Here is a 27,827-nt window from a genome sequence, read left to right as displayed (position 1 = left end):
GCATAAGACGTTAAGTCTGAATTCTGGGCGTTGTATTGGAGGGTCTGAAGATCCAAGAGATTAACCATCCGTATTAGGCTATCTGATCGTCTGTAACAGTTGCAAATAAAACGGACGACCATTCTCTGCACCTTTTCCAACTTGTCTATATTTGTTTTAGTGTAGGGGTCTCATATGAATGACGTTTGCTCCAAAATCGGTCTAACCAGGGATTTGTATGCAGTGAGCTTCACCTGTGTTGGGGTGTCGCCAATTTTCTTCGAATCCCCCATAAAGCCTTACGTGCGGTACAGCATATATTGTCAATATGTTTCTTACAGGATAAAGTTGATGTTATTGTGATTCCTAAATATTTTACAGCTCATACTTCGTTAATTACATCCCCGCCAATATTGTATGGGTAATGTAATGATTGCTTCTTGTTTGAGACAGGAAGAACAGATCAGTTTTTTATGTTCAGAGCCATTTCTCAATTTTCGCACCAGCTGTGAATATTGCCAAGATTCGCCTTAAGGAGTTCTTGATCCTGTGTTGACCTGCCCGTTGCGTACACAACACAATCGCCTGCAAGAAGTTTAACTACTATTCCAGGGCCTATCTCGGTAACAATATCATTCATACAAATAAGGAACAAGACCGGGTCCAGGACAGTCCCCTGGGGTACACCTGATGTCACTGGAAGGCTATCCGAAGAACTATTATTAACGTTAACATACTTTGTACGGTTGTCAAGAGAGGCTTTTATTGAGTGAATAGGTATACTATTTATTCCAAAGTTATGAAGCATTTGTATGAGTTTATATTGCGGCACCTTACCAAAAGCCTTGGCAAAGTCCAGGAACACTGCATCGATTTGGCCTCTGTCATTAATTGCAACAAAAAAGTCATGGCAGGTAATAGTTAACTGTGTGACGGTGGAGAGCCCGCGCCGAAAACCATGCTGTACATCTGACAATAAGCGATTTTCTTCCAAATATTGAATTATTTCTCAACAAATTATGTGTTTCAATAGCTTCGAACTAACTGAAGTTAAGGATATGGGGCGGTAATTGGATACTGTTGTACGATCACTGAATTTGAAAATAGGGACAACGCGCACGTTTTTCCAGTCGGCAGTGTGTGCTCAGCTCGACAACAAAGCAGCAAAGATTGCGTGCAAGTAGTGCGATATCCACTCTGCGTAACGGTGCAGAAATGCTCTAGGGATATTGTCTGGCCCCACTGCTTTTTTCACGTCCAAGTTTAAGAGTAAATTAAAAATACCTTCTCGAGTCACAACTGCGTCGCGCATTGTCGACTGGAACTCCTCGGGTGCAAAACCAATGCTCTGGTCTTTAGGCGCAAGCACTGGGTGGAAATACTTGTTAAATTCATTTGATACATATTTAGAATCCGTAACTTGTATGCCATTAACACATAAAGAAATTTCATTTCATCCTTTCTCAACTATAAATCTCCAAAATTTTGCCGGTGCCTGTTGCAGAAAGGTTCCGAGGGTAACTCCTAAGGAACTTGCATATCTTTATCAGTGACGTGAATTTTTTAGTAAAGTTGTGTGGTTGCGCGGTATCTTTCTCTCATGCTTATTTTGTGTTTTTACTCGTGTTATTTCATTTATATGCGGCCTCACCTGTAGCAATAAACCATTTGGTTGTTAGCCAGCTCTGGTGTTTTGTTCCTCTCTTGTGTCGTCTTTCATTGCGCTGTTTTTCCAATTCGTAAAACATGTACCAACCAGCCCGTATTTGCCCTCTTCTGAAATTGAAAAAAAGTTGTCTTTAGCTTGCTTTATCCTATTCCTGAGGTTATTTCGTAAGCTTCTAATGACAGCTAGTGGACCAGAAGACATTCGCCGGAGTCGTTTTAGCTTCCGCTTCATATGTATATTATCTCTTGTAATCCATTGATTATTTAAAACAGATGCTTGGGCAAGTTGGTAACTCATTTTCACCGGAACAGCGCGCACTAAGACACGGACAAGAAGGGAGACACGACACACACGAGCGCTGACTTTCAACTGGTGTTTATTGTTTGGAACGAGGCATATATACACAGTTCCAACAACACAAGGAAAACAACCATCCATTCATAGATTCAAAGTCAATTCATGCATGTCACACTGAACAAGAACGATAACAACATTGTCATTTTCCCTTCACTAAAAATGCCAATTCTTTTGAACTGATCGATAAAGAGGGGCTACTGACGCATGCGTCTTTAGACCAGGCGATGTGCGCTGCTTCGATTATTTCGCGTGTTAACTGGTCACTGTGTTTACTTAAAATTCGTGTGCTAGTGAAGTCAGGGTGGCAAGTTTTGTTTTCACAGTCTCTACAATGAATCCCGAGATGTCCTTTTACTGTGTTATGCACGTTATTATTGTGCTCCTTCAGGCGTTCATTGAGGCATCTCCCCGTCTGACCCACATACAGCTTGCCGCATGACAAGGGAATGGCATACACTACACCTTCTTCACATGACACGAATCGATTTTCATGCTTGATGTCGCAATCTCTGGGAACGAAATCAGTATTAACCATTTTGCACATCTTCCCAAGCTTATCTGGAGCCGAAAATATAACCTTAACTCGTGCTCTATTCGCTATCTTTTTTAGTCTGTGGGAGAAATGATGAATGTAAGGTACAACAGTAAATTTTTCTTTTTCCTTCCGCGTCTCTGAATCTGCCTGCTTCCCTTTTCCATTTAGGCTCAAGCTACTGAGAATAGATTCGGACACTGATACTAGTAGCTGCTTCGGATAACCAGCCTTAATCCAGTTTTTAGAAACTAACAAGAACAAGGGACTGATGGCCTGCTCTTTTGACGTCAAGGACCTATATTATTCACTACCACATGACGAGCTCTTCGCGTGCTTAGAAGAATGTATTGACCAGCAAGGAGTAATTGAATTCCAAAACAAGAACGGCATATCCGCCGAAGGCTTTTTAAAACTACTTCAAGTGTATTTAACTTCTACCTTCATTTCCTGGGATGGTGAGTTTTACCTGCAAAAACGAGGAGTTTGCATCGGGTCATGCATAGCTCCCGTGCTTAGTGACTTGTTGTTAGCACAAAAGGGTAGAATGCTTCAAGAAAAATTGAAAGGGTCAAAGGTTGTACAATGTTTTCGATATGTAGATGACTTTCTCGTTCTTATAGACTCTAATGTGGAAGAATTTGACGCAGTCTTTACGCAGATCAAAGCTAACTTTGTTGAGTGCCTTCATCCCCTCATACTAACTACTGAAGTGCCAGAAAACAATGTCATCCAATTTTTAGACCTCAAACTCAGATTAATGCACCATCACATGTGTTGGTCTTACCAGCCACGAAGCAGAAAGCCATTGCTCTCTTTTACGTCATCTCATTATAAGCTGGTGAAACGTGCCGTGGTGAAGTCATGCTATCACAACGCGCTTAACAAATCCTGCATGCACTCCATACAAGATAGTTTCCTTCTCCAAACCGATCGGCTCGTTAAGGCTGGTTATCCGAAGCAGCTACTAGTATCAGTGTCCGAATCTATTCTCAGTAGCTTGAGCCTAAATGGAAAAGGGAAGCAGGCAGATTCAGAGACGCGGAAGGAAAAAGAAAAATTTACTGTTGTACCTTACATTCATCATTTCTCCCACAGACTAAAAAAGATAGCGAATAGAGCACGAGTTAAGGTTATATTTTCGGCTCCAGATAAGCTTGGGAAGATGTGCAAAATGGTTAATACTGATTTCGTTCCCAGAGATTGCGACATCAAGCATGAAAATCGATTCGTGTCATGTGAAGAAGGTGTAGTGTATGCCATTCCCTTGTCATGCGGCAAGCTGTATGTGGGTCAGACGGGGAGATGCCTCAATGAACGCCTGAAGGAGCACAATAATAACGTGCATAACACAGTAAAAGGACATCTCGGGATTCATTGTAGAGACTGTGAAAACAAAACTTGCCACCCTGACTTCACTAGCACACGAATTTTAAGTAAACACAGTGACCAGTTAACACGCGAAATAATCGAAGCAGCGCACATCGCCTGGTCTAAAGACGCATGCGTCAGTAGCCCCTCTTTATCGATCAGTTCAAAAGAATTGGCATTTTTAGTGAAGGGAAAATGACAATGTTGTTATCGTTCTTGTTCAGTGTGACATGCATGAATTGACTTTGAATCTATGAATGGATGGTTGTTTTCCTTGTGTTGTTGGAACTGTGTATATATGCCTCGTTCCAAACAATAAACACCAGTTGAAAGTCAGCGCTCGTGTGTGTCGTGTCTCCCTTCTTGTCCGTGTCTTAGTGCGCGCTGTTCCGGCGAAAACCATTGATTATGTTTTTTGTTTTTGAGCTTGCTCGGAACAAACTGTTCCAGGCATTCCGAGCATATTATTTTGAACCTGGACCATAACATATTTACGTCCTCGTGGGTCTCAAAACCCTGTTAATGTGTCTCTGTGTCCCTGTCAATGTGTCTCTAGGGACTTACCGCCTTATCAATTCAAAAGCGAAAACAAGGCGGACGGACGGATGAACGGGAGGGCGGACAGACGTACAGATGGAGAGACGGTTAGATGGACGGCCGGCCAGGCAGGGAGGTAGGCAGGATAGGAGCGCCCCCTGCTTGGGGGCACTACTACTCGTGCAACTTCGACGGCCACCTTGTCCGACCGAATTCGGACCGTAGGCTGTAACCTGTACCGTGAGGCAGAGTATACTTCTGCTCAGCCACGAATCTGCTGAATCATACATGGGATAGTGCGGCTATTTGTAGTTCATTAGTGGCAGTGGCGCGTGGCGTCTTCATTGTGCTAACCATTTCGCGAACCAGTTAGCGTTGGTCTTGTGCCGTGGGTCAGCACCCTTTAATTGTTTTTCTCCTTCTGCTTAGCTCCATCGCCATCTTTGGGCCTACTTTCGTCGTGAAAGGCGCGTATCGAGCATAAAACGTTTATCAGCTCCGTTAGAACGTTAGGTCGCGGTTATGAACACACGATATTGCATAAATGAAAAACGACTCCGCTATGCAATCGCCTCACGTGATACGCACTTATGCGAGCATAATATTAGCATAACTGTAAAGCGGCTACACTACTGGATGCCCTTGCTGATGTCAAAGATCCAAGATCATGAGAAGTAGTCAATTGCTAGGTGAAAATAAAATAACCCTTCGTTGAATGACATACCTAAGAAAACTAATATTCATGTAGTATACAAAATCTTGCATAGTTTTCTATTCCGTAAGAGTTGTGTGTTTTCGAAGTTTCATTTCGGGAAATTTAAAGGATACGTTTCAGAGTTTTCTCCAAAGTAATCGCTACTTTTTTTTCTGCGATAGGTAATAAGCCGCGATTTTAAGGATTGTTCTTTGACTTTAAAAACCTTTATAAACAGTCAGAATCAAACTCACTCTCCACTTCTATGCAGGCTTCTTCGTGTTCTCGTCCAGAAATATTATGAATGCCCTTCTGATGTTCGCACTGGACGCTAGAAGAAATAACACGGAAAGCTAGCATGCGACTGAATGATCTTCTTCTGAAAAACCGTTTACATCGTGCGATTGATATTATAATGACTTTTTCATGCATTGCAGTATTATTATTCCACAAACAGCGCGCGCATGTCAAGCATTGGGATGTTCGCGACAAAATATGTTTAACAGTACAAGAGACAGGACATTTAATGGCAGCTTCTTCCCCAAAAAAATCGTGAGTTGTTTGAAAAAAAAAGCACAAGTTATCAATTGTTTAAGCAGCGTATTTTTGGGGGTTTCCATACTTATTCAGAACGCAGAACTCTGCATACCAGGCTCAACAAACATTTTCAAAAATAAGCCTCAAGCCACGTGTGAATAAGACCAGCACTCAACGACGGTGACGGGCAACGCACGCAGGCAGTTTTCATTATCTTGCAAGCTGAGTGTGCATGTGTGCGCGGGGAGGGGGTGGGGAGGAGGGGTAGACAAATAAGGATCACCAGACGTTATTCAAATTAAACTAGCAAGACCAAAATGTCATACGAGCACCGTCTAGATATAGGGTGTTATTCGTTTTTGTAGCGAAAGCTACATTGGCAACGAACTTGCGATTTCGCTGTGGCGGTGCTCCGAGGAGGCACAGAGACCGACCTTGAGCCGTTGCCTAGCAACCACCGCAGCTGGCGGACGCCGCGCGCTCGCCGCGCCATCTGGCGTGACGTCACACCGCGTGCCTCGCCGCGGAGCCGCCGCCGCCGTTTGGCACAACGTCACACCGCTTGCCTCGCCGTTGCCCTCGCCTCAGCTCGCTTCGCCAGCTGTGTCGCATGCCTGATAACATGTTGGAGGATTGAAAAGGGGAGCTCGCGTGCGCCGCAACCACAGTTGAGGCGGCAGTATAGACGGCGACAAATCTGCTAAGCAGAAGGAGGCCTGGAATCCACTTCTGAACGAGATAGAAGAAACGAATCGCCCAGGAAACAGAGGAACAGCGCGCCGAACGACTGGCTAAACGCCGTAAATATGCCGCCGCGAGCTTTCCCTACGCATATCCTGGCATAGCCGAGCTAAGCCACTGATAATTTTTTCTGTATTCCGGAATCTTACCTTTCCTTAATGCATCTTCTTTTTTAAAGTTACCCCCCAAGTGTATCACTATACTTCAAAGTACGATAGTTTCAACTAAGTACTGAGCAGCCTTGTCTGGCGTCCCGATCAGCATATATAGTGGTTTCCTGTCTGCGGAGGTAATTGGCGACGTCGCCTTTCCCGCAACTGCCTCACTGAATTTTCTTCAGTCATTACGGCAGCATGTTGGATTTCCAGACCTGCCAGAACAGGTGCTTCTTTACATGGATAACTTATTCCACGGTAAAAACGCGGCAAGGCTAATCGAAACCCGGAATGCAAGCGGCGGTGAAATCGACACCGGGACCAAATAAAAAGAGCAGCAAAACAAATGCATGTGAACTTCATGGTGGTGGTGCTGATGGCGTTAAAGCAGCTTGGATTAGACTTCTATTTAAAATGCCGACTACTGCTCAGCCAGTGTGACGTAGTGTGAACGAAATAAACTCCTTTGACTGCCTCAGAAGGCCATGTTCTTTTAAGAACTTTAATAGCTGCCTTGCTACCTCTTCGCTTCGCTTGGACCGGCTACGCGCCTCCCATATGAAACTCCGGGTGTTTCACGAGAAACGCCATCTACTGCAGTGTCCGCATGCTGAATCTTCCTTAATGCCGGTGTGATTGCATAAGATTAGTCGTTCTGCGTGACCCATGCGCTCGAGCTGTGCCATTATGTGATGTACAGTCTTGTCACAAGTTTAGAGCCCAGGATGTTTGCTTCTAAGCCTAACAGTGGGACTCCTGTAACCTTCGTGGTAGTCCGACCCATTATAGGAGGCCGGACCAGAAATCTTCTTACATTCAGCAATTTTGGAGCGCTGGAGATGCATTACGAACCGGACAGCGTGCTTAAGAAGCAAACCTCCTGGGCTCCAAACTTTTGACAAAGGCTGTACATTTCTCTTAGTCGGCTGATTTTTCTCATGAACGTGAGACAAAACGGGAGGGGACACTTAAGCTCTGTGTTAGGGTATGACGCGATAGCGTTGATGGGTTAATGCCCGTATATGTGAAATTGGTTGTTCTCTAATTACATTCCTGGGAGCAGCCGTTTAGCGATGCGTCACTGCACTGCGATTGCAGGTGCTGCCAGTGGCATGGCTTGCGAGACCCACGTTGGTCTTCCCGAAGAACCTCTCACGACCAGTTATTAATTTAAGTGTCACTTGCCACGGTGGTTAGTTTGCTCACGACCCGATGGTCTGGTTCCAATGACCCCACAAGATCAGATGACCTATGTGGCCCTCCTTGGTTGCTTCTCCGAGCCGCCGACGACGACCGGGAAATCGAGACTGCCAGGTACGGCAAAGGGACGCGATGAACGCGAGCAACAACTGCGTCTATTTGAAGCAATTGATTTGCCGGAGAACGTAAGGGTCTGACAAGTATTTAATTCATTATAACCTAATGCGCACAGAGGTTCGGACAGAGCCCCATAACTTAAAAGCCAACACGCGCAAAAGGATGTGATGGTACGCAACACTGCATACGTGCACAAAGATGAAAAAAAACGCAGTATTGAGAAGCGCCGAAACATTCTCAGTATGTGAATGGCTAGCACTCTATTTCGTGCTAGAGAGAGCAATACTAAAAGGAAGCAGTGACACAATCCTGAGTTTCTCGGTTGAGAAGCAAGTGCAAGAATCTGACATCGGTTCATGATAATCTCAGTTGTGAAAGCCTGGAGCTTACGCCGTTGAAATCAGGATAGACTGTTAGTAATGATTTTCATAATCTTCATGGTCCTTGCTGGGCACAGTCAGAGGACATCCACCGAGAAAAGACAGCAGAAGTACGCAAGTGACAGAGTATGCTAAGTTGATCATAACTGAATCAAGCATAACTCGGAAAAATAATACCGACACAATGCAAAATCTGCACTACCTGGCCCTGATATATCTGCGAGTATTCGCTCGTGCTGAGAAACTTAACGCAATGACGGGAGGCTCTCATTAGAGGCTTATCGCTTCAAAGATTTTCGATCGTTAATTTTTGCGCGTATGTTCTCTCCTTACGTTTGCCTGCCCGCCTGCCCGCCTGCCCGCCTGCCCGCCTGCCCTCCTGCCCGCCTGCCCGCCTGCTCGCCTGCCCGCCTGCCCGCCTGCCCGCCTGCCCTCCTGCCCGCCTGCCCTCCTGCCCGCCTGCCCGCCTGCCCGCCTGCCCTCCTGCCCGCCTGCCCTCCTGCCCTCCTGCCCGCCTGCCCGCTTGCCCGGCTGCTTTCCTGCCCGCCTGCCCGCCTGCCCGCTCGCCTGCTTGACCGCCCGCCTGCCCGCCTGCCCGCCTGCCCCCCCCCCCCCCCCCCCGTTCGCCCGCCCGCCCGTTCGCCCGCCCATCCGTCTATCCATCCATCCATCATCCGTCCGTCCGTCCGTCCGTACACCCACCCACTCTCTTTCCACCCACAACATCCGCCCATCAGAACTGTCCGTACTTGTCATTGCGAATACTGGAATACCTTTCCTTCTTCATTCCTGCTGTAGACTCGCCTGCAGTACGCTGGTTTCGGGCGAACTCTATGTTAGGGCGACTGAAAACTATCTTCACGTTCCTGTCCTTTTAATACGACATTAAGAGAAGGCCAAGCCTGCTGCTTAACCAATTAGCGCCCTGCGTAATTTTAAAAGTACAGTTCATTTTTTTTACAATTTCAACATAAATAATTGAGATTTTCTTTTCAAGTAGGTCATGATTTTGACACCAGAGGATCAGCCGACGCCCCTTAACTAAGAAGACGCGTTTCCTCTTCCCAGTTTCTCATCTGTTCATGTTGAAACTTCACGATGTTGTTTCCCACGAGCTGCACCGGTAGCCGCTGGCTGATAATTTTCTCGGTGCCAAGTTTATCTACATATTATGCTAGTTTCAAGTAAACATCGGCACGGAAGACGAAAGTAAACACTGAATGATTTGAATGTCCCGAAACTTTCGTTTTTTTTGCACTGTGATGAATTATATGCTGCAGTTCTTTCTTTAGTACGCTGGGTCTTCCTATGTGCACAACGGAGCCTATCCGTTCCAGGTCATAGACCTTATGGTTGCTTGCAATTATTTGAAAAAAAAACACTTTACCTGCTCAGCGAGGATGCAGAGACTGCTGTACTTGTCGCTAGCTATCTTGAATATGACGCTGGTGTGATTTTAATTGGTTATAATAAACTTTTGGTTATAAGAACTGGATATTTTGCAGAGCAGACGGTTGCCGTTATGAATTTCACACCTACTGAGGAAAGTCCTTGACTTCGGAAAAGAACCTTTTGTAAACGCGCGTTGTCCTGTCCCTGCCAGAGGTGATTTATATGCTCAGTGGCTATTTAATCTTTTTTAGCAAAATTTTTTACCGATGAAGACATTCTTATAACGCTCCGCCGGGAAGAATTTCAGGCTACATGAAGCGTGCGCCAAAACGGATTTAGAACGTGCCAACTAGACCCAAAAAAGCAACGGAATAGAAGCAGCTAGAAAAAATTGGTTCTTGCTTCAATAGTGGTAGTTACGTGCTTTTATTGAAGTGTAACGACAAGTGTAGTCAGTATGACGTGCAGCTATAACAGCATTGAGCCTACCTGCTTTGTAAAGCGGTGGCTGCCTAGAGCGCACGAAAAACAGCACTTTTGTAAGCCAAAACTCCTTTCCTCCTGCAGCAGTGGTATGGCAGGTGTCGACTTTTCGTATCAAGTCGCCAACTGCTACTACATCGGCATCAGGGACAAAGTGGGGTGGGTGTTGACACGAAATCTATACTTTGCAATTATGAACGACAAAACAACTACAAAATTGCTAGATACCAGCATGCTGACTATTTCTGCTTTGGTAAGAACGTTACTCGTCATTACCTACGCCTTGACATGCAGCAACCAGGGGCTCGCAAACACTTTGGCTCAACCGTGTATTATGCGTTTTTGAAAAGGAGAAACCTCCAGAGCAAATTAGAGTAACTGCGTTGTCAGTATAGCCAGAAAAGATTCATGAAGGCCTGCAAAAAGTGTTACATCACCTTGCGCAAAAATCATGGGCACATTAATAAAATTTAAGCCACCAAGTAAGAGTGGGTCGTAGTAGCCACATGTGCTATGGGAATGGCCCAGCGAACTATAAAAAAGTACACCTGTGTAACTTCAGAAGGAATGAATCAATAGTAACGAAATTGAAGTGATATGTTTTTCTTTATGAGAGAGTATTATGAGCTAGGAAGGAAGAAAATCCCCCTGTTAGATTTTTCCTGAGCCCTAATGGGTTAAGAGCGTATACTGCCCAAGCTTGCCGTGCTCGTTCCCCATCCCGTCGTCCTCACTGCGTTCTCTCCTTCAGGAATGACAGTGGTGTTGCCATTGGACAGCGCGAATGGCACCGAGGGATTTGCCCATTTTATAGGGCGCGCGTGATGCCCGGCAAAGCAACTTGTCGGTGCAGCCATGGCCGCAAGGGAGCTGTAATTCTCAAAAGTGGCCGGACCGAACTAAAGGCAATCCCCACCTCACCTTATTTTTCGCTGCACTGTTCCCGAATTCTCGAGACTCGATGTCTCGTTCTCCCTGCGTCGGGTCACCCTCGAGGGTTCCTTTTCGCCGCTTGGCTCATTCGCGGCGTTCACACTGTTTCGCTGATCTAGTTCCGATCTTCTCTTTTCCTGTCTTCCTCTTCATGGTGAACGAAGACTCTCGGTGCTGCTCTTCATTTCAGTGAGGGATACGAGTACACCGCCATCGCCAGCACTGGGACCGTAAGCTGCAGGACTAACACTGTCCCACCATCCGGTCTCTAACCCGAGCAGTCCAAAGATAAAGTCCAAAAGATAAAGTTCTGAAAATTCAAAGATATGATGGAATTCGTCACTGGAGAAAGGCGTAGTAGGCAGTTTGGCTGAGGAATTTACAGCACCAATATACTGCTCTTAATTCTTTTTCATCGATCAGATTTATTCTGAGAACACGGCTCCGACCTTTTCGGTATAAAATTTTAACCAGGCATAATGGTACCTGAAACCTTGTTTGCTCCGGGAGGAGTTAAGCAATAGGCGTGACATCCCGAATAGCAAGCTTTACCTTTTCTACCAGGCTGGCTGAACCTTTCTTGTGCCGCACATTCATCGGAGTCCTCTGATGTTCAGCTGCTCGCAGCGGTAAAAAATCGTTCGTGGCCTGTCAAAGGCACCGAAGTTTAAAAAAAATAGAGGCTTACCTGATGAAAGAAAAATGCCCCAATGGGAGCACTGACTACTATCAATTTATTTTTTTCTTGGCAAATTGCCTGTCCGTGTAGCCTGTACCGAATCTTTGTCAATAGGAATACAAGCAAGGAGGAAGAATAAATGAAATAAAACTTTCAGACTGCTGTGTTTGATTTCTTTATTTAAATCAACAAATCTGAATTTCCGTTTATTTGTTTACTCATTGTTATTAATAATATATTATTCGTGTTGATTTATTATTACCTTTTTACTAAATTTAATTTTATTTCCTTTTTTAACGCTTTGAGCACCTGTCAGTCGCCGCCTGTGGTTTGGTCCATCCCCCGCAGTGCGTACGCGCCATTATCTTCTTGAGGACAACAACAAAAAGACAGCATAACAATGACAGTATACGGTAGGGAGCGGGCACAACATTTCAAATCTTGAAACACAAAGAGCACGAGCGAACTTGGCACACGTGCCAGTGCTCCATCAAGAACATGCCAATTCGCTGCCCAGTAAAGTCTCTGGACGCTAATTGAAGAACGAGTGGCTTCATCTCAACACTTAAGTGTCGACAAATTTTTCCTGAGTTACTGATCCTCGTGGCCAGCTCTTTGCACGGGGTGGGAAGAGTTTGGTGCGCGGATATGTAGCAATCGTATATTTCCTTAAAAGTGTAAGCCGGATTGAAATCGGAGTTCTGGTCGGCGTCGGATCCCATTGGAAATGCCCGGAGAGAGAGCGCGCGGGTGGCGGCGGGAGAGTGTTCAGGGAAAAAAAAAATTTGAACCTTCAAACCTTTTAATACCGCATTTTATTGACTTTCAACAAGTATATTACTCTTGGCATTCGTTGGATGAAAAATGTATCTATCATTCTTTTTTGAGGTCAGGCCGATCGAAGCTCGGCTATGCCCGGACATACGTAGCGAAAGGTAAGGCATAGCTTGGATAGCCTTGGTTAAACTTGATTGCAAGTCCAGATTAGTATCGTTGTCTAGCTGTGTTGTTGTTTCAATCCTCCGACATGTTATCAGGCCTGCGATACTGCTGGCGAAGCTAGCGGAGGCGAGGGCAACGACTAGGCAAGCGGTATGACGTCATACCAAACGGTGGCTCTGCGTTGAAATGCGCGGTGTGAGGTCATTCCAGATGGCGTGCCGAGCGCGCAGCCAGCTGAGGTGGTTCAAGTCGGTCTCTGTGCCTCCTTGGAGCACCGCCACCGCGAAATCGCAAGTTCGTGGCCAATGTAGCTTTCGCTACAAAAGGAATGGAAACACCCCAAAACAGCTTTTTGGAGGTTTCTATACCTTTTCCTCAGTAACTCTCAGGTGCAAGCAAACGAAAGATTTTCTAAATATGAATCAATCTGTTTACATGACTGTAACTAAAATCAATAGCCTAAGTCAGTTTGTATTTTTATAAGTAATAGAAAGCATTGATAGGTGGCAATTTTATAGTACCAAGAACGCAATAAACATTTAACAATTTTATGTTGTTGCTGAGAGCGCTTATTTTCAGTCCTGGTTGTGTAACATAAGCGTTTAAAATCTGAAACAAAAAAATGAAAATTGCTTTTGCGGAATGCAAATGACGCAGTAACAGTCTCACATTTATCGATGGACACCCGAACCGCGCTGTCAGGGAAGAGATAAAGGACGGAGTGAAAGACGAAAGAAAGAAAGAGGTGCCATAGTTGAGGTCTCCGGAATAATTTCGACAACCTGGGGATTTTTAACGTGCGCTCATATGGCACAGCACAAGGGAGCCTTTCGCGTTTGGCCTCCATCGAAACGAAATAGGCGCCCTTGTGCTCTGCGATACAAAATTTCAGCATTCTCCATTCATTTTATTTTAAGAAAGACGTACATAAGTGGGAAAATAAAAACAAACATTTATAAACAATATTAGACAAAATTTTAATTTAATTTTGAGTTCAAATGGAAGCTGCATTCATTTGTACGATACTTGCAAGTTTAATAGCTTCTATTGCCACTACTCTGCAGCTAATCTTTGAGAGTCATTTTCAATATATCATCCCACTAATACGTATGAAGGAAGCCAACAATAATGCAAACCAAGGAAAGCGAAGGTTACTGTTTTAAATGTTTTTAATTCGTGGTGTTCAGGAATAGGAGAAAGTAGTGAAGTCATTTTTTTTCCTGAAAAGTAATTGATTGCAAAGTAGAAGAAATGACAACCGATGGGATCCTAACCCCCGACCTCCACATGTCGCGCATGGTGCATGCTTTCTCTACTGAGGTACGGCGCCGGCTGTCCAACCGTTTACTTTCGAGTGTATCTGTGATATGTGAGAGAGTGTTAACCAGTGCCACCCTCATTCATAGCGGCATATGTGGAAGACCATACAACTCCGCAAGTACTACGCGGAGCGTTATCTAACCGTGAGAGCGGTGGCTTCGAGGAAGCCCTCTTATGCTGCTTTTGTTATCATCACTGCCATAACCGAGGCTGTTGTTAAAAGGGCTTTGAGGACAGATTAAAACTGGCCTCTATTGATCGGCTGTTTTGCTCCAATCCCAGGCAGACTACTCTCACTGAAAACGGAGCGTTCATAAGCTAGAAAACAACAACAAGCGAAGTATAGCTGTCACCATCACCGGCTGATTTCTCAAGTGACCTGCTAGCGTCGACACTGATTTTTGGGCGGGGATACCAGAGGGTAGGCTGCATCACCATTCATTTCAAAATGATGGCAATGAGACCTCGATGTAGACGTAACTAGTTTGAACCCAGCGTCGGAAAAACAAAATTTTCTCAGCCATGAAGGCCAGTTTTGCTGTCGGACAAATCTCAACAAAAACAAAAAGTCCCAGAGAATCAATTTTTACTTATCCTGAGTGCGCCTTGAAGCTCTTTAGTCGACAATGGTAAGGATATTGAGGGGCTCGTTATGCATAAGTATGAAGGGAGCCAATAAGCACTGAAACCATGGAAAACGTAAAGGAATTGGGAGCAAAAAAGAAAAACATTCCTTATGCTTTCCTTGTTGCTGACGATGTATGTCAGAATTAGACTCCCATTTCCCTACCCATAGTTGTCTGTTCACTACAAGTTGATAGAAGCTTATGGACCTCGAAGCCTCTGGCTTCAATTTCATTTCCCATATTCTGAAAAGGCGACGCTAGAGCAACGTCCTGACGTCGTTTTCGGCAATATTTGCAGCACACAGCGAAAGATAAAGGTGTCCGGAAAATGCGCTGCAGACCAGCAGTGTATGTGGAGCTAACCGAGAGAAGGTCGACCCCAGTCGTTCACATTTCTAGCCGGGCGCCTATCGGATAGGTCTACGCCTCTACGGAAACTTCGTTGGCACTAATTAACATCCGTTTGCCTGCCGTTCTTTCGGCAGGACTAGCGCAAAGGCTTCTGACATCACTAATTTGGTCTTGTTGCTGCCGCTCGTGTACCTCAGGACCGCCGCGCTCTTTTTATTTGCATCAGCCCCGACTCGTGTGACGTTCAGTCGAAATTTCCTGCCTTCGGCGTCGTTTATGGTTTTCCTGGCAGCGTTGCCGAACACACGCAAGCAAGCACTCGAGTGCAGTGGAGAGTGCATGGTGCAACACTGCGGGTTACGTCGTAATTTCGTTGCGCCCCGGGACGGGGCAGGTGTTTGGGACTTAGAGCGGTAGCGCGGGTTATAGCGGCGACGCTTATTGAGGGCATTCTCCTTTCTAGTGGCGCCCTTCTGTATGGCCTTCTGTACCTGGGCTTGCCATCTTTTCGGGTACGCCTTTACTTATCGGGACGCTGCTCCCTGCCCGTTAAATCTTTCCTTTATCTCTTTTCATATTTTTTTCCCCGCTCATTGCTGCCGATGTCCTGAAGCGCATTCGCTCTCTTGGGCTTCCCAATACCTCCCCAAGGCAAGACCTCTGTGTGTCGCACTTACCACCCGCGAGCACAGCTCTAGGGAGTCCAGCTTCTAAAAGCCGGTCGATCTATTGCTGAAAACTTTGCCTCATTTGATGTTCACATATTGTGTTTAGAACTGACCGTAACGCAGCCCTCGCAATTCTTCGTTTACCATCTTGGCGTGTTTAGACTTGAATGGTAGGAACTGCTTCTCTGGTTTGTGGCTTATGATTTATGGGGCTTTAGCGTCATCAAGCGACTCAGGATGTGGGGGACGCAGTAGTGAAGGGCCCCGGAAATTTCGACCACCTGGGATTTTTCAATGTGCGCTGACATCGCACAGTACACGGGCCTCTAGAATTTCGCCTCCATCGAATTTTGATGGAGGCGAAACTCTTTAAAAAAAACTTAGTGAAAAGGTAGTAAGTACAGCAGTTACTTACTCTGACTTCGTGTTTTCTAATTATTTGCTAACTTCTACAAGGTGTATTTAGTAAAAGTTGCCCTTCTTGCCCTTTTTACTATGTTCGCTAGTTGCTACCTTGTTAATAACCGTTCCTTTAACCCTAGAATGAAGTCAAACATATAACTGACACAGACTGTCGTGCCAATAAATTGGTTTTGCTATTAAAAATTTCTACAGGAGCGTGTGGTAAGGCAGACTAAGTTGATTCTACAATCTCGACTTCATAGTTAACGCTATCGTAGCTCAACGGGTAAAAGGCACTTGCCCGTAATATATAAGACTGAGAAATATTTATCTGTGCACGCACAGTGCGCGTGTGTGGATCTTTCTGGTCTGTCGTTTTCTTGCATTCTGAACCTTTGTGTGGCCCTGTAAGATTGTTTGATGTCAACACCTCGCATAATTTGCACATGCAATGCGTAATAAACTTAAACCTAAATGTGTGATTTACGGCCAGCACGCTCTGGGAGCTCTGAATGGCTTCGGGAATTAGTGAAATTGACTGTTTAACTTTTTTATTTTTGCAGTATGTACAAATTTAACAAGCCACACCAGCACACCGTACGAAGAACGTAGCAACATACGCGAGTTTTTTTATTCATTTTATGAGTAAAACACTACTAGCCTCCCGTTACTAACTGCGGGTAGCAGCCGTTACTAATTCAGTGGGTTAGTAACTGTTACCAACCTTCCCGTTAATACCTGCAGTTACTAACAGGGTAGTAACATGTGTGACAACCAGTTACTACCCCAAAGCTAGTAAGTACTACTACCTTTTTTCTAAGAGTGTACAGCTACTGCACTTTCAGTTTCGAGCTGCAGGCTGCTGATGTCTCGTCTCACCTATGGTGGGTCATGTTTAACGCTTTGGGACTCGATTTATCTGCCAGACGTGCTTTCAACTTAACTACATAGCACACCACGTTTTACAGCTGCACAACGCGACAGAAACGACTGACGGGAAAGGCGAATGCATGCTGCAGCGCGTGCTTTTTTCGATGTGCTCAGTGCGAGAGAAATCGCGGACAATAAAAAGAAACAGAAGACAAGCCAGAGCTCTGATCACAGAGCTCTGGGACAAGTGCTGTTAGACCACCATTTTTTTTTCCTTTTGGACTCCGCAACTCAACTGAGCTGTCAGTTTGACAGCACAACAAGGAAACGGAAACGAATCGCATGCCCTACTGAGGACAAGGATGTGCCTGGTGGTGTATGGAGACGCCTTCCAGGAGCGGTGTATTCCACGAGACCGGGAGGGGACAGCCTTTGTCAGTGTCCCCGCCGCAAGCGCTGCTGCCTGCGTATACAAACGAGTAATCCGCGTTGTGCCCGTTTGTCCCGACTCGACTGCGCAGCCGCCGGTTGCTTATGTAGTCCTTTGCGGTGGTTCCGGGATGGTGTATCGTCAACGAGCCGATTCCTGCGACAGCTTCGTATGTGACCATGACCGCTCGTTGGCGCACGTCATTCTGAAGTGAGGCACCCAGACAGACGTGCTTTGTCGGACAGGCTGTGTTCGCCCGCCGACTATGCCCGCAAGGGTCTCTGAGCTCTCTGATCAACGACAAGTTAACAGACGAGCCTCGAGGACGGGTTTTCGGAGAAAGTGTACATACTCTGTTTGTCTCTTATGAAAGTAAATTTGTCGAAGCGTGGAAAAGCGAAGGTGTTTAGCTAAGCTAATGGAGAGTGAATACACTTGTGCAGTATTGAATGTGGAAGACGTATTATTTTCCATATATTCAATTTTCTATTTCGTCCTTTTTCCAGGCTTTGATTTATCGAGCGTTAGGGAATTTATTCAGTTGGTTGTTGTCCCCACTGAGGGCGGAAACATACAGTTTAAATCAGGCTGCATTGGGGGAACCGGGGGCTGATTTCATTACGTCTGTCTGAGAGACAGTTTTCTTTTTGCTGCTCTTCCGTTCTGTTTTATTTTTTCGTTTGTTGTTGCAAAAATAAACAGTTAACCTCTCTGGAAATTGTCTTAAAGCAATGCGATCGAGGAAGTTTGAACATGGAAGACGTTTGCATTATATTTCGTTCATGAGTATTTATTTTCCCCTCAACAACAACACGAGAGGGGATTTCACAACTCTTCCCATTTTCGTTGGGGTGTGTTTCTACAGTACTGCAATCTTGGCCTCCTGTGTACTACATTTTTATTCCATTTGAGAGATTGTAAAAGAGAGCGGGGCAAGAATATTCGGTGGTAATAACGGAAGTCCTCTTTTAACATGAGAATTCACACGCACGCGAATGGGTCCTATGACCAGATGGAGCGTTTCGCGCTGGAATGCCGATAACCATCCGACGTAAGGTGCGTCCGTTCTCCCTGGCATTAGAAATCGCTTTCTTTGCTCCTCCCTCTATTGCCTCTTTTCAGCGTGAACTCTGCAGAGGTAAACAAGAAAGATGTCTCTCACGTCCCTCTTCACAACAAGCTTTTATCGATAGAACTTGCAAAGTCATCGGAAAGCGTAATCTGTTATTTTAGAATAATTATGCGCAGGATTCAAGCTAGACTATCCTGTTCGTCGCTTTTTTCTGCGAGCGAATGTCCTCCGTCCTTTTCCTCATTGTCCTGTGTGCACGCATTCTGCCTGTCTCACTAACGACGGTGGCGTTGCAGTCGTGCATCGAGAACACCGCGGGAGTTTCCCCCATTTTATGTGCCGCGCCTGCTTCCTGACCTTCGGGGCAATCTTGCCCATGGGGAGCTGTAATTCTCAAGAGCGACCGGACAGCGTTAACAGCATGTCCTCTCTCACACGGTTCCTCGCTGAATTGTTCACGAATTTCTGCGAATCGAAGTCTCCTTTCCGTTGCACTGGGTTGTCCTCTAGGGTCCCGTTTAGTTACGTGGAGCGGTGCAATCTTGTGTGAGATGTTGTTCTTTAGTTTCTTTTTTATCTCCTTTGACCAACATGGCACTCTGCGTCTCTCTTCTTCTCGTCTCTTGGTGGTAGTTCACTGTCGTCGCCGCGAACACTGAGACCAATAACTGCAAAGCCAAACTTGTAGCACCCTCTGGTCTTCCCACACAGCTATGCAATACTAAGAGCGCAAATGAAGCAAAAGGAATTTTCTTCTGAAAGCCGCTGGGGGAAGTCAGATGGGCGAATGAAGTTACAGCCCGATATTGTTGCGAAAGCAACACTAGGCGAGTCGTCGAGTCATTTTGCAGAGCTGAAGAAAGGCCATACTGCGCATGCGCAAGGAGCAGTGACGTCACACGGCCCACAGCTGGGCGCCGCCGCCGTCGCTGCGCGGGGGACTCAGAGGTGCCGCCGCAGCGCTCCCCAGTTGAGCATGCGCAGTAGCAGCGCATAGCTAGAGTGCCGGGGCCGCCGCCGCTGCCGCACGCTCTCCATCACCTCTCTCTCCTCTTTGCTTTCGCAATCCTCCAGGTTTAACCAGAGCTAGACCAGTGCCAATTTTCTTTGCACTTCACCCATAATTTTTCGAAATATTAATGTGAAATATAATCATGTCCATCTCGCCAACAATGTAACTGAGTGTACCAGTGTTTACAACTATCGCAGTGCCCAACCTGAATGTGGTTAATTTGTTTCGTGCGTCTGTACTCACAAAGAATGGCAATGGTTTTTTAATTAAACATTCTGTTTCGGCCAGGCTGCAGGTCTGTCTTCGCTTCACTGCACGAACGTTAGACCTCCTTGACATTTAGCCTCCAACGAACCATGAAAGCTTGAGGCTTGTCCAGGACTTTCCAGGTAAAGCCAGACAACCAAAAAAATGACAAGAAACAAGACTTCTAAATCCACACCAGTCTTTCCTTGCCGAAGAACGCTTACATAAGACTAATCTAAGTCAATATGACCAGCCAAAAGAAAACAGAAGAAAGCAACAAAAAGTGACTGTATACAACAAGCAAGATATGCACGAACACGAATGCCGAAACACCAAAAGTACAATAAAACCAAAAGCTAGCCTTTCACAGTCAGCCAACTACAGCAGGCCAGCAGGGCGAACCACTGACGACAAATAACCCAACTGCTGCTGACAGCAGTCATATCAATGGTAATGAGGCAATAAAATAGCATCGCACAAAAATATTTCAAAACAGTCGGTGAAAAAAAAAAATTGGCAGTGGCTTATTTCTGGTTAAGCTTGGATATACAAGCGAAAAGCTGCAATTATGCTTTGTTTGACGTCATGGCTGTCGCAGTTCGCGCAAAATGCACTTTGAACACCATGATAACGGTGTAGGCAAGCGCGTTATATAGCCCTCCTTGCGCATGCGTAGTAACTGTGGTAAACACGCGGCTGCAACAAAAGGTCAAACAGTGGCGAGGATGCGAGCGCGCTGTAGTAGCGGCGGTGAAGAGGCGGCGCACATGCGCAGTAGCGCGCGGCTGTGCCGAAAGGTCAGGCGGCGGAGTCACGGCTGCGGCCACCTGCGCCGTGCGTGACGTCGCTCGGTTTCGCGCATGCGCAGAAGTGGCAAATCTTGGCTCCGACGACTCACGCGAAGCGCAGCTGTGGTGCGCGTAGTGAGGCTTTCTGCTTCAAAAGTGGGTAAATCTTAACGGTTCAAATCTATTTTCGCAACGACCTTCACAGAAACTGGAGCGGCCCAGCCTCTACATTTCAATGGAGGCAAAATGAAAAAGCGTCCGTGTGCTGTGCGATGTCAGCGCATGTTAAAGAGGCTAAGGTGATTGCTCTAAATTAATTCGAAGCCTTTCACTACAGCGTCCCTCATTGTCCATGTGTTGCTTCGAGACGTTATACCCCCCAATTTACAACTGGAAACTGCCGAGATTCACTAAAAGTATTAGGTTACGCCTTGAATTTCTTTAAAGGCATATAACAATTGTTGCTCAGGTTATAACTAATCTTCGAATGCCAGCCTGGTTCCAATTCCAGTCATCTAGGTTTCTAGTGTGTTGTGGTTCCAAGCTACAAGTGCCGTATTGTCGCCACTTAAGCGCTGCCCGAATCTTTATGGATACGTTTGGAACTGCAAAGATAATTTGTTTCCTTTGTGATATACTCTCATATTCAAACCAGGTTCGACCTATGTGTCACTGATGCTAGGAAAGAAAGCCAGATCATCATCACCATCATTCTAACTGTGTCTACTACAAGACGAAGGCCTCTCTATATCCCTCCAATTAACCTCCTCTGCCATCTGCGTACACATTATCCCCGCAAACTTCCTAATCTCATTTTCACACCTTATTGTCTGACGCTCTTTGCTGAGCTTGTCCTACCTTATAATCGAAGGCTATATACAGTTACTCTACCTTACGGTTTTCTTGCCTTCACCTTGCATGCCCTGTTCATGCCTATCTCTTCTTGATTTCCGCAATGATATCGTTAACTTGCCTTTGTTCCCTCACATACTCTGCCCTGACATAATTTTACACTTATTAGTTTGCTTTCCATAGCTCGGTGTTTGTGCCGCGATTTAAGTTCAACGCTTTTCGTGAAACTCCGAGTTTGTTGCACGGGTGGAAGAGCGGGCTAGTTGGTAGTTCATATTGGGGAAAAACACATCCCACTCCTAAGACAAGGACAATCTTGTCTTTCTTCGTCTTTGTCTTAGGAGTGCGCTGTGTTTTTCTCCAAGATCCGAGTATCTACCTGATAGGTTAGTATTGGTAAGATAGGTACTGGTGAACTGTTACTAATGATCTGAATGTGCCGGCCAAACGCACTCCACCAAATTCTTAATCTCCTATTTATTTCACACTAATGGTCTGGATCTGCGGTCACTATCAGCCCTTGTCACTACCAGTGCTTTGCTGCCTATCGTGTACTGTTGTTTCCTTGTGAGACTGCTGAACATCACTATAGATATCTTGAAATTAATCAATAGGTCAGCCGTTAAGCCCTGCCTCTTCAGGCACGCAATCATGCATTGCAATTTGTTCACTGAGTTACTGTATAGGACAATGCATTCAGTGATCCTGAGATTATTAAGGTATTCTGCATGAGTCTTTATTGCCCGACTCCTCTCAATCAGTTCTTTGAATAACTTCTGTACACATGTTGTCGTTACTAGATCGTGTCTGCCTGCTTGGCACCCTTTCTGATCTGTATTTTATCTTTTTCGGTGGAGGTCGATGTTGGCTGTGCAGCCGCTAGAGATATTTTCCTGTACCTGGTAAGGAAAAGGGAGGGATGGTGGGTTCAGCGATCAGTTCCCTGTTGCGTCTCGAAGTTAGCCTGCGAAGCTAGAGCCGGTTATCATCTGAACGTTACACGTACTGCGATGGGAATATAACGAGCCACCGTCGCTCTTCTCATTACAAGCATGTTGGGCTGAATTGCCGTGTCCACACATGTTGCTCGGAATGGCTCGCTGTCTGCACTAAAAGGTGGTTTCATCCCTTCGGAGACAAAGCTCGAAGATGGGGATGGGGGCTTAGGTAACCGAGTTGTGTGGAAATGCAGACGGAAAAACAGAAGCAGGGTGCCTAAATGCTACTTGAATTTACTTAACAAGTTCACTGCGTCCTGAGTAACCGGTGCGTCACGTCGTGTATTCCTACTGTGCAGCACGAATACTGAGCGCCGCTTTCAAGCCGTGGCATAGCTTAGATTTTTCTAAAATTTTGCGAGAAACAAGCTATGCCAGGTTGCTATTACCCTCTGTTTGCAATAAGTTGATTTCACTGAAGCCTCACTGTTGGCCACGTCGCACCCAAGAAAGTTTAATGGAGACCCATCTGTAGACCACGACGCACAGAGATTAGGGCTCCGAAGATCTCTTCCACAGTGTACATGTTCATTGTTGTGAATGTCGCTTCATTGGTCACGTTCTTCCGGCAGGTGCCCTTCGGACGCTCATGATGTATGGGGATGGTAAAAAGGGTTGTGACTAAGCTGAATCCGGGCCACTTGCGGCATCCGACAACAGTCCTGGCCAAGTTTTCGGTCAGCAAGCGAGCTTCAGACCCCTGGGTCATCGTCTTTTTTCACCGCCGATACTGAACATGGCTGCTACCCTTCAATTACCTCCTGGTAGAAAAGGAGGCATGCTGCCGAATTAGCGAATATGCACGACAGGAGGATCCGAACACGGTTTGAGGCAGTCGACGTGCAGTGTTTCACAGACACGATGGCGCACGTCCTAGAGCGGCGAAAGCGGTTCAGTAACTGGCTCACTGGAGAGGTGAGGCAGATAACACGGTACGGTCCTTGGTACTTTGAAAGGGGTTTCGTGGAGAGGCCGGGACCAATTGATGGAGGCCAAAGCCCCGCGAGTGAGTCTGGAGTACACGACGCAAGATGACTGTTGGGGGCGCGAAGGTGCTTCTGACGATTCTGGTCTTAGGTGGTATGAGATCGGACAAAATGGCGGCATTCATCAGCATATGTGGCTGCTTGAGAAAGGCTCATGGACTCGGACACATAAGGGCGATACGGGAGCACGGTATCCACGGTGCAGCTGGGATCGCGGCCGTAAAGAAGGAAGAATGAAGATAAGCCTGTTGTGCTCTGTGTGGCAGTGCTGTAAGCGTATGTGACAAAAAGGGGGAAGGCGGTCTCAGTTTGAGTGTTTAGGTGCACCATACATGGCCTGCCTATCGCGCACTGTGTGGTTGAAACATTCATTCATGCCACTGGTTTGAGGCTGAAAGGCCGTTGCAAAGCTGTGAACTATGTGCTTCGACGGCGTCTGAGAGGAAGACACAGCCCCAGTAACTCAGAAGTTCTTTAGAAGAGCCATGGCGGAGAACGAGGTGATACAGGATGAAAGACGCAGCATCTTGCGCAGACGTGGATGGCAAAGATGAGGTTTCTACGTAGCGGGTGATGTGATCCACTGCCGCTATAGCCCACCGGTGGGCAGCCGGAGTGATGGGAAGGGGACCGCAGAGATCGATGCCAATCGGCGCGCGGAGCAAGCGAAGGGCTGTCTGCGAGCGGTGGAACGGCGAGGAGTCATTTTGTGGCGTCAGCATTTAAGGCAGGAGCGAACGTATTGACGGATGAGGCGGTACATTCTGCGCCAGTAGAAGCGGAGTCGAAGGCGTGTGTAACTCTTGACCACACCGGTGTGGCCGAACTGGAGATCGCCGTGAAAATAGGCGCACACGTCGGAAAAAAGATCCCGACGAACGAAAAGGAGCCATTTGCGCCCGTCTAGAAGGTAGCTGCGGCAGTAAAGCAGGCCATCCCTTATTGCACAGCGGTGGGCTTGACGGCGGAGAGTTCGGCCGCAGGACGTGCAGATGGTGTCGATATGAAAGCGGGGAGGGAAGCGATCCAGGGGCCCAGTTGTTGTTCAAATGGTATGTCGGCACAGTCTAGGGAAGAGGAATCATTGCTGCCGAGAGATGTCGAGTCGAAGTCGAAGGGTATAGGTACGTAGGAGAGAGCGTTGGCATCGCACCCGAGGGCTTAACGAGCAAGACTGGGAGAGAGGCGCTTGAGTGAGGACAACCAGCAGAGGGCATGGTGTTCGGTAAAAACAGAGAATGGGCAACCATATATGCAAGGTAGGAACTTCCAATTTGCCCAAATGATCGCCAAACATACTTTTTCCATTATACAATAATTATTTTCGGCTTTTGTCAAAGTGCCCCAGGAGTGTGCAGCAATATGTCCGGGGAAGCCTTAGTTCCGTGGAGCAAGAACAGCACCGAGGCCCACACCGCTGGCATCAGTGTGAATTGCCGTGTGTTAATTGCAGGAGTTAAAATGCCAATGACACCAAAATGCGCCCAAGCATGGAGAAGATTGCATCACAGGCAGCTGCCCGAGACGAGCGGTTCGGGTCGACGGTAAGCAGCTGAGTCAGAGGAGACAGTATGGAAGAGAAATTCTGGAAGAAGCGGCGGAAATACGAGCATAGGCCTATAACACTACGCAGCTCTTTAAATGAAGTGGGTCGCGAGAATTCGCCTACTGTACGCATTTTGGTAGGATCGGGAAGAACGTTGTCTTTGCAGATGACGTGACGAAAGATGGTGAGCTCAGCACTTCTTCAAATTCAGTGGCAGGTCGGCGTCGGTCAGACATTGCAGGACACTCTCTAGGCGGACCAGGTGGGACGAAGTCTTTAGAAAAGACGACGACATTGTCGACGTAAAACTGACACGTATGCCACTTGAGTCCGCTAAGAATTGTGTTGATTATGCGTTCGAATGTGGCCGGCGCGTTGCACAAGCCGAATGGCATGACTTTAAATTCGTAGTGGTTGTAGGGCATAACAAAAATTGTTTTCTTCTAGTTAGCAGCTGCCATGGGCACCTGCCGATAGGCGAAGCGCACGTCCAGCGAGGAAAAGAATTTGGTGCCTTGCAGACAGTCGAGGGCATCGTGAATTCGGGGAAGTGGATACACAGCTTTTCATTTATTCTTGTTCATGATACGGTAATGAACACAAAAGCGGATAGATCCGTCCTTCTTCTTCACGAGAACAACGAGGTGACTCATGGGCTATGGGAAAACTGGATGACGCCGCGCTGGAGCATGTCATCCACTTAGTTCGTAATTTCGTCACGTTCAGTAGGCTTCACAGGATAAGTGCGCTGGCGCAAAGGGGCATGCGTGCCGGTGTCGGTGCAGAAAGTGACGACGGATGTGCGATCCGAAGATGTGAGTGGTAAGTCGAAGGAAGGATAGAAACGGTGACGCGAGTCGACGAGCTGATCGCGTTAGGCTGGCGAAAGGCTGGCATCAATAGAAATTGAAAGAGTGGGGCTTAACGCAGCAGTAGGTGAAGCGATGCAACCATCTGGAGAGAGGCGGGGTCGTCAGAGATGGTGTAATTAGCAACGTGATCAACGTTCGAGATGTGATTCGACATGTCTCAGACATTCACCATGGAGAAGCGTTGAGGTGCAAGGAAAAGGGTTAGAGACGTAAATATCGCTGTACCAGTTACATACAGTCAGAAAGGCGAAAAGAAGGTGGAAGCAGTGGCGAGTTGCAGCAGCATCAGTCGAACTGAAGAGAGCAGTTGGATCAGAGAAGCATGCTCACGAGAGGGTCACCAGGGCTGCAGAGATGGCAGGGTTCTCAGTATCTGCAGCAACCAGCATTTTACCGACAAGGGGAGAGGTATCGCAAGGTTGGGCGGGACAAAGCGGAGATATTTCAATGCTAGAACGGGCGCAGTCGATGATCACATGACGAAGGATGAGAAATTAAGTGCCCAGAATGATATCATGAGAAAAACTGCAAAAATCGGCTATGCACAAAATGTCCGGTTTGACAAGGCGAGCTGTGCACGCCGCCAGAGGTTGGATGCAGTGCGAGCTGGCAGTGCGGAGGAAAAAGTTTCAAACAGGCGTTGTAACTTGCCGTTGTCGGCAGCAAAGGGTGGCACTAATAAGAGAGACAGCAGCACCCGTGTTCACAAAGGCAAGAACAGCGACACCATCGACAAACTCTTCTACAGCATTGGCGGGGAAAGATGGAGGACTTGGACAATTGATGAGAAGCACAGTTCTTGTCTCCGGAACTGCGTGCGTTAGTTTTCCTCCGGGCGGCAAGAAGAACGACGGCGCTTGCGAGAGAGAGATCGGCGCCGGGGAGAAGGTGGCCGGTGTGTAGAGTAATTAGAACGGTCAAGATGGGAGGAGCCAGTAGAGGGGCGGGAGGAAATAGACGGCGAAGGGGGCATATGGTCGTAGCAAACGGGCGTGCACCATCTCAGAAACACGACACATGCTGGCGACTGAGCCGTGAGAAGAGGCCTCGAAATCCATAGGCATAACAGAGGGGGCGTTCACCCGGGGTGCGCCATGTATTCATGACGGCGTGGCGAGGCGGTCGGTCACGAAGGTAGGTGACGGCGGTGGTGGCGGCGGCACGACGGATGGCATACGTAGGCGTCGGGGAGCCTTGGTCTGGCGGCAACATCGGCGCAGGTGACAGGGGCGGTCACAGGCAGAAGATGAGGGCTGGAGGGCAAAATGTTGGCGACTTGCCCCCAGATGGCGCGTGGAAGCGCGGGATCGATGGATGGCGCATGGTCTCCAGGCACAGGCAGAAGTGACGGCTGAAAAAGTGATACCCCTTCCTTGTAGAGTTTAGTGAGACTTGTAGATGGGCTAGATGGTGGAATTTTTGGAATGAAATAACAGCGCAGAAAGAGACGCTCACGAAAAGGCTGAGAAAGACAAGGACACGCGCTGAGGACATTATCTCGGGAAGCAGTGAGGCAGGGTCAGAAGCGAGACGGTTGTTCGGTGCGCAGTTTGAGCACAGTGGGGTGGCCGAATATCTCCAAGAAACTGGTTTTGACGGAATACCAGGTAGGCAAGGCGACCTTGTGATTGCTTAACCACAGGTTAGCTGCATAGGATAGGTAGAATAGGACATTACAGAGCTTGGTGACATCGTCCCACTTGTTGCAGGTGCTGACACGCTTGTACGACGACAACCAGCCGTTTACATCGTGGTCGTCGGCGCCGCTGAAGACGCTGGGGTCGCGCTGTCAGAGCACGCCGGAACCGGCGATGGTAGGTGAATGGACAGGGGATGTCTGGCTGGTGAGTTAAGGTATACCGTACGTCGGAGATAAGGTGTGGCTACGGAGCTCCAGGATGAGAGGGGGAAGGTACAGCAGCCTCCACGAAATGTAAAGTGGATTGTTGCTCAGCCGAATCAGAACCATTTTTGGCGTCCGACAACAGTCCTGGCCAAGCGTTGGGTCAGCAGGTGAGCTTCAGGCCTTTGTGCTGTCGTCTTCTTTTACAACCGAAACTGGGCGTGGCTGCTACGCTACAAGATTAATA

This window comes from Amblyomma mixtum, chromosome 6 (assembly GCF_055824585.1).
Source record: "Amblyomma mixtum isolate Tamu chromosome 6, ASM5582458v1, whole genome shotgun sequence".
Taxonomy (NCBI): domain Eukaryota; kingdom Metazoa; phylum Arthropoda; class Arachnida; order Ixodida; family Ixodidae; genus Amblyomma; species Amblyomma mixtum.
Note: the sequence above shows the minus strand (reverse complement) of the source record.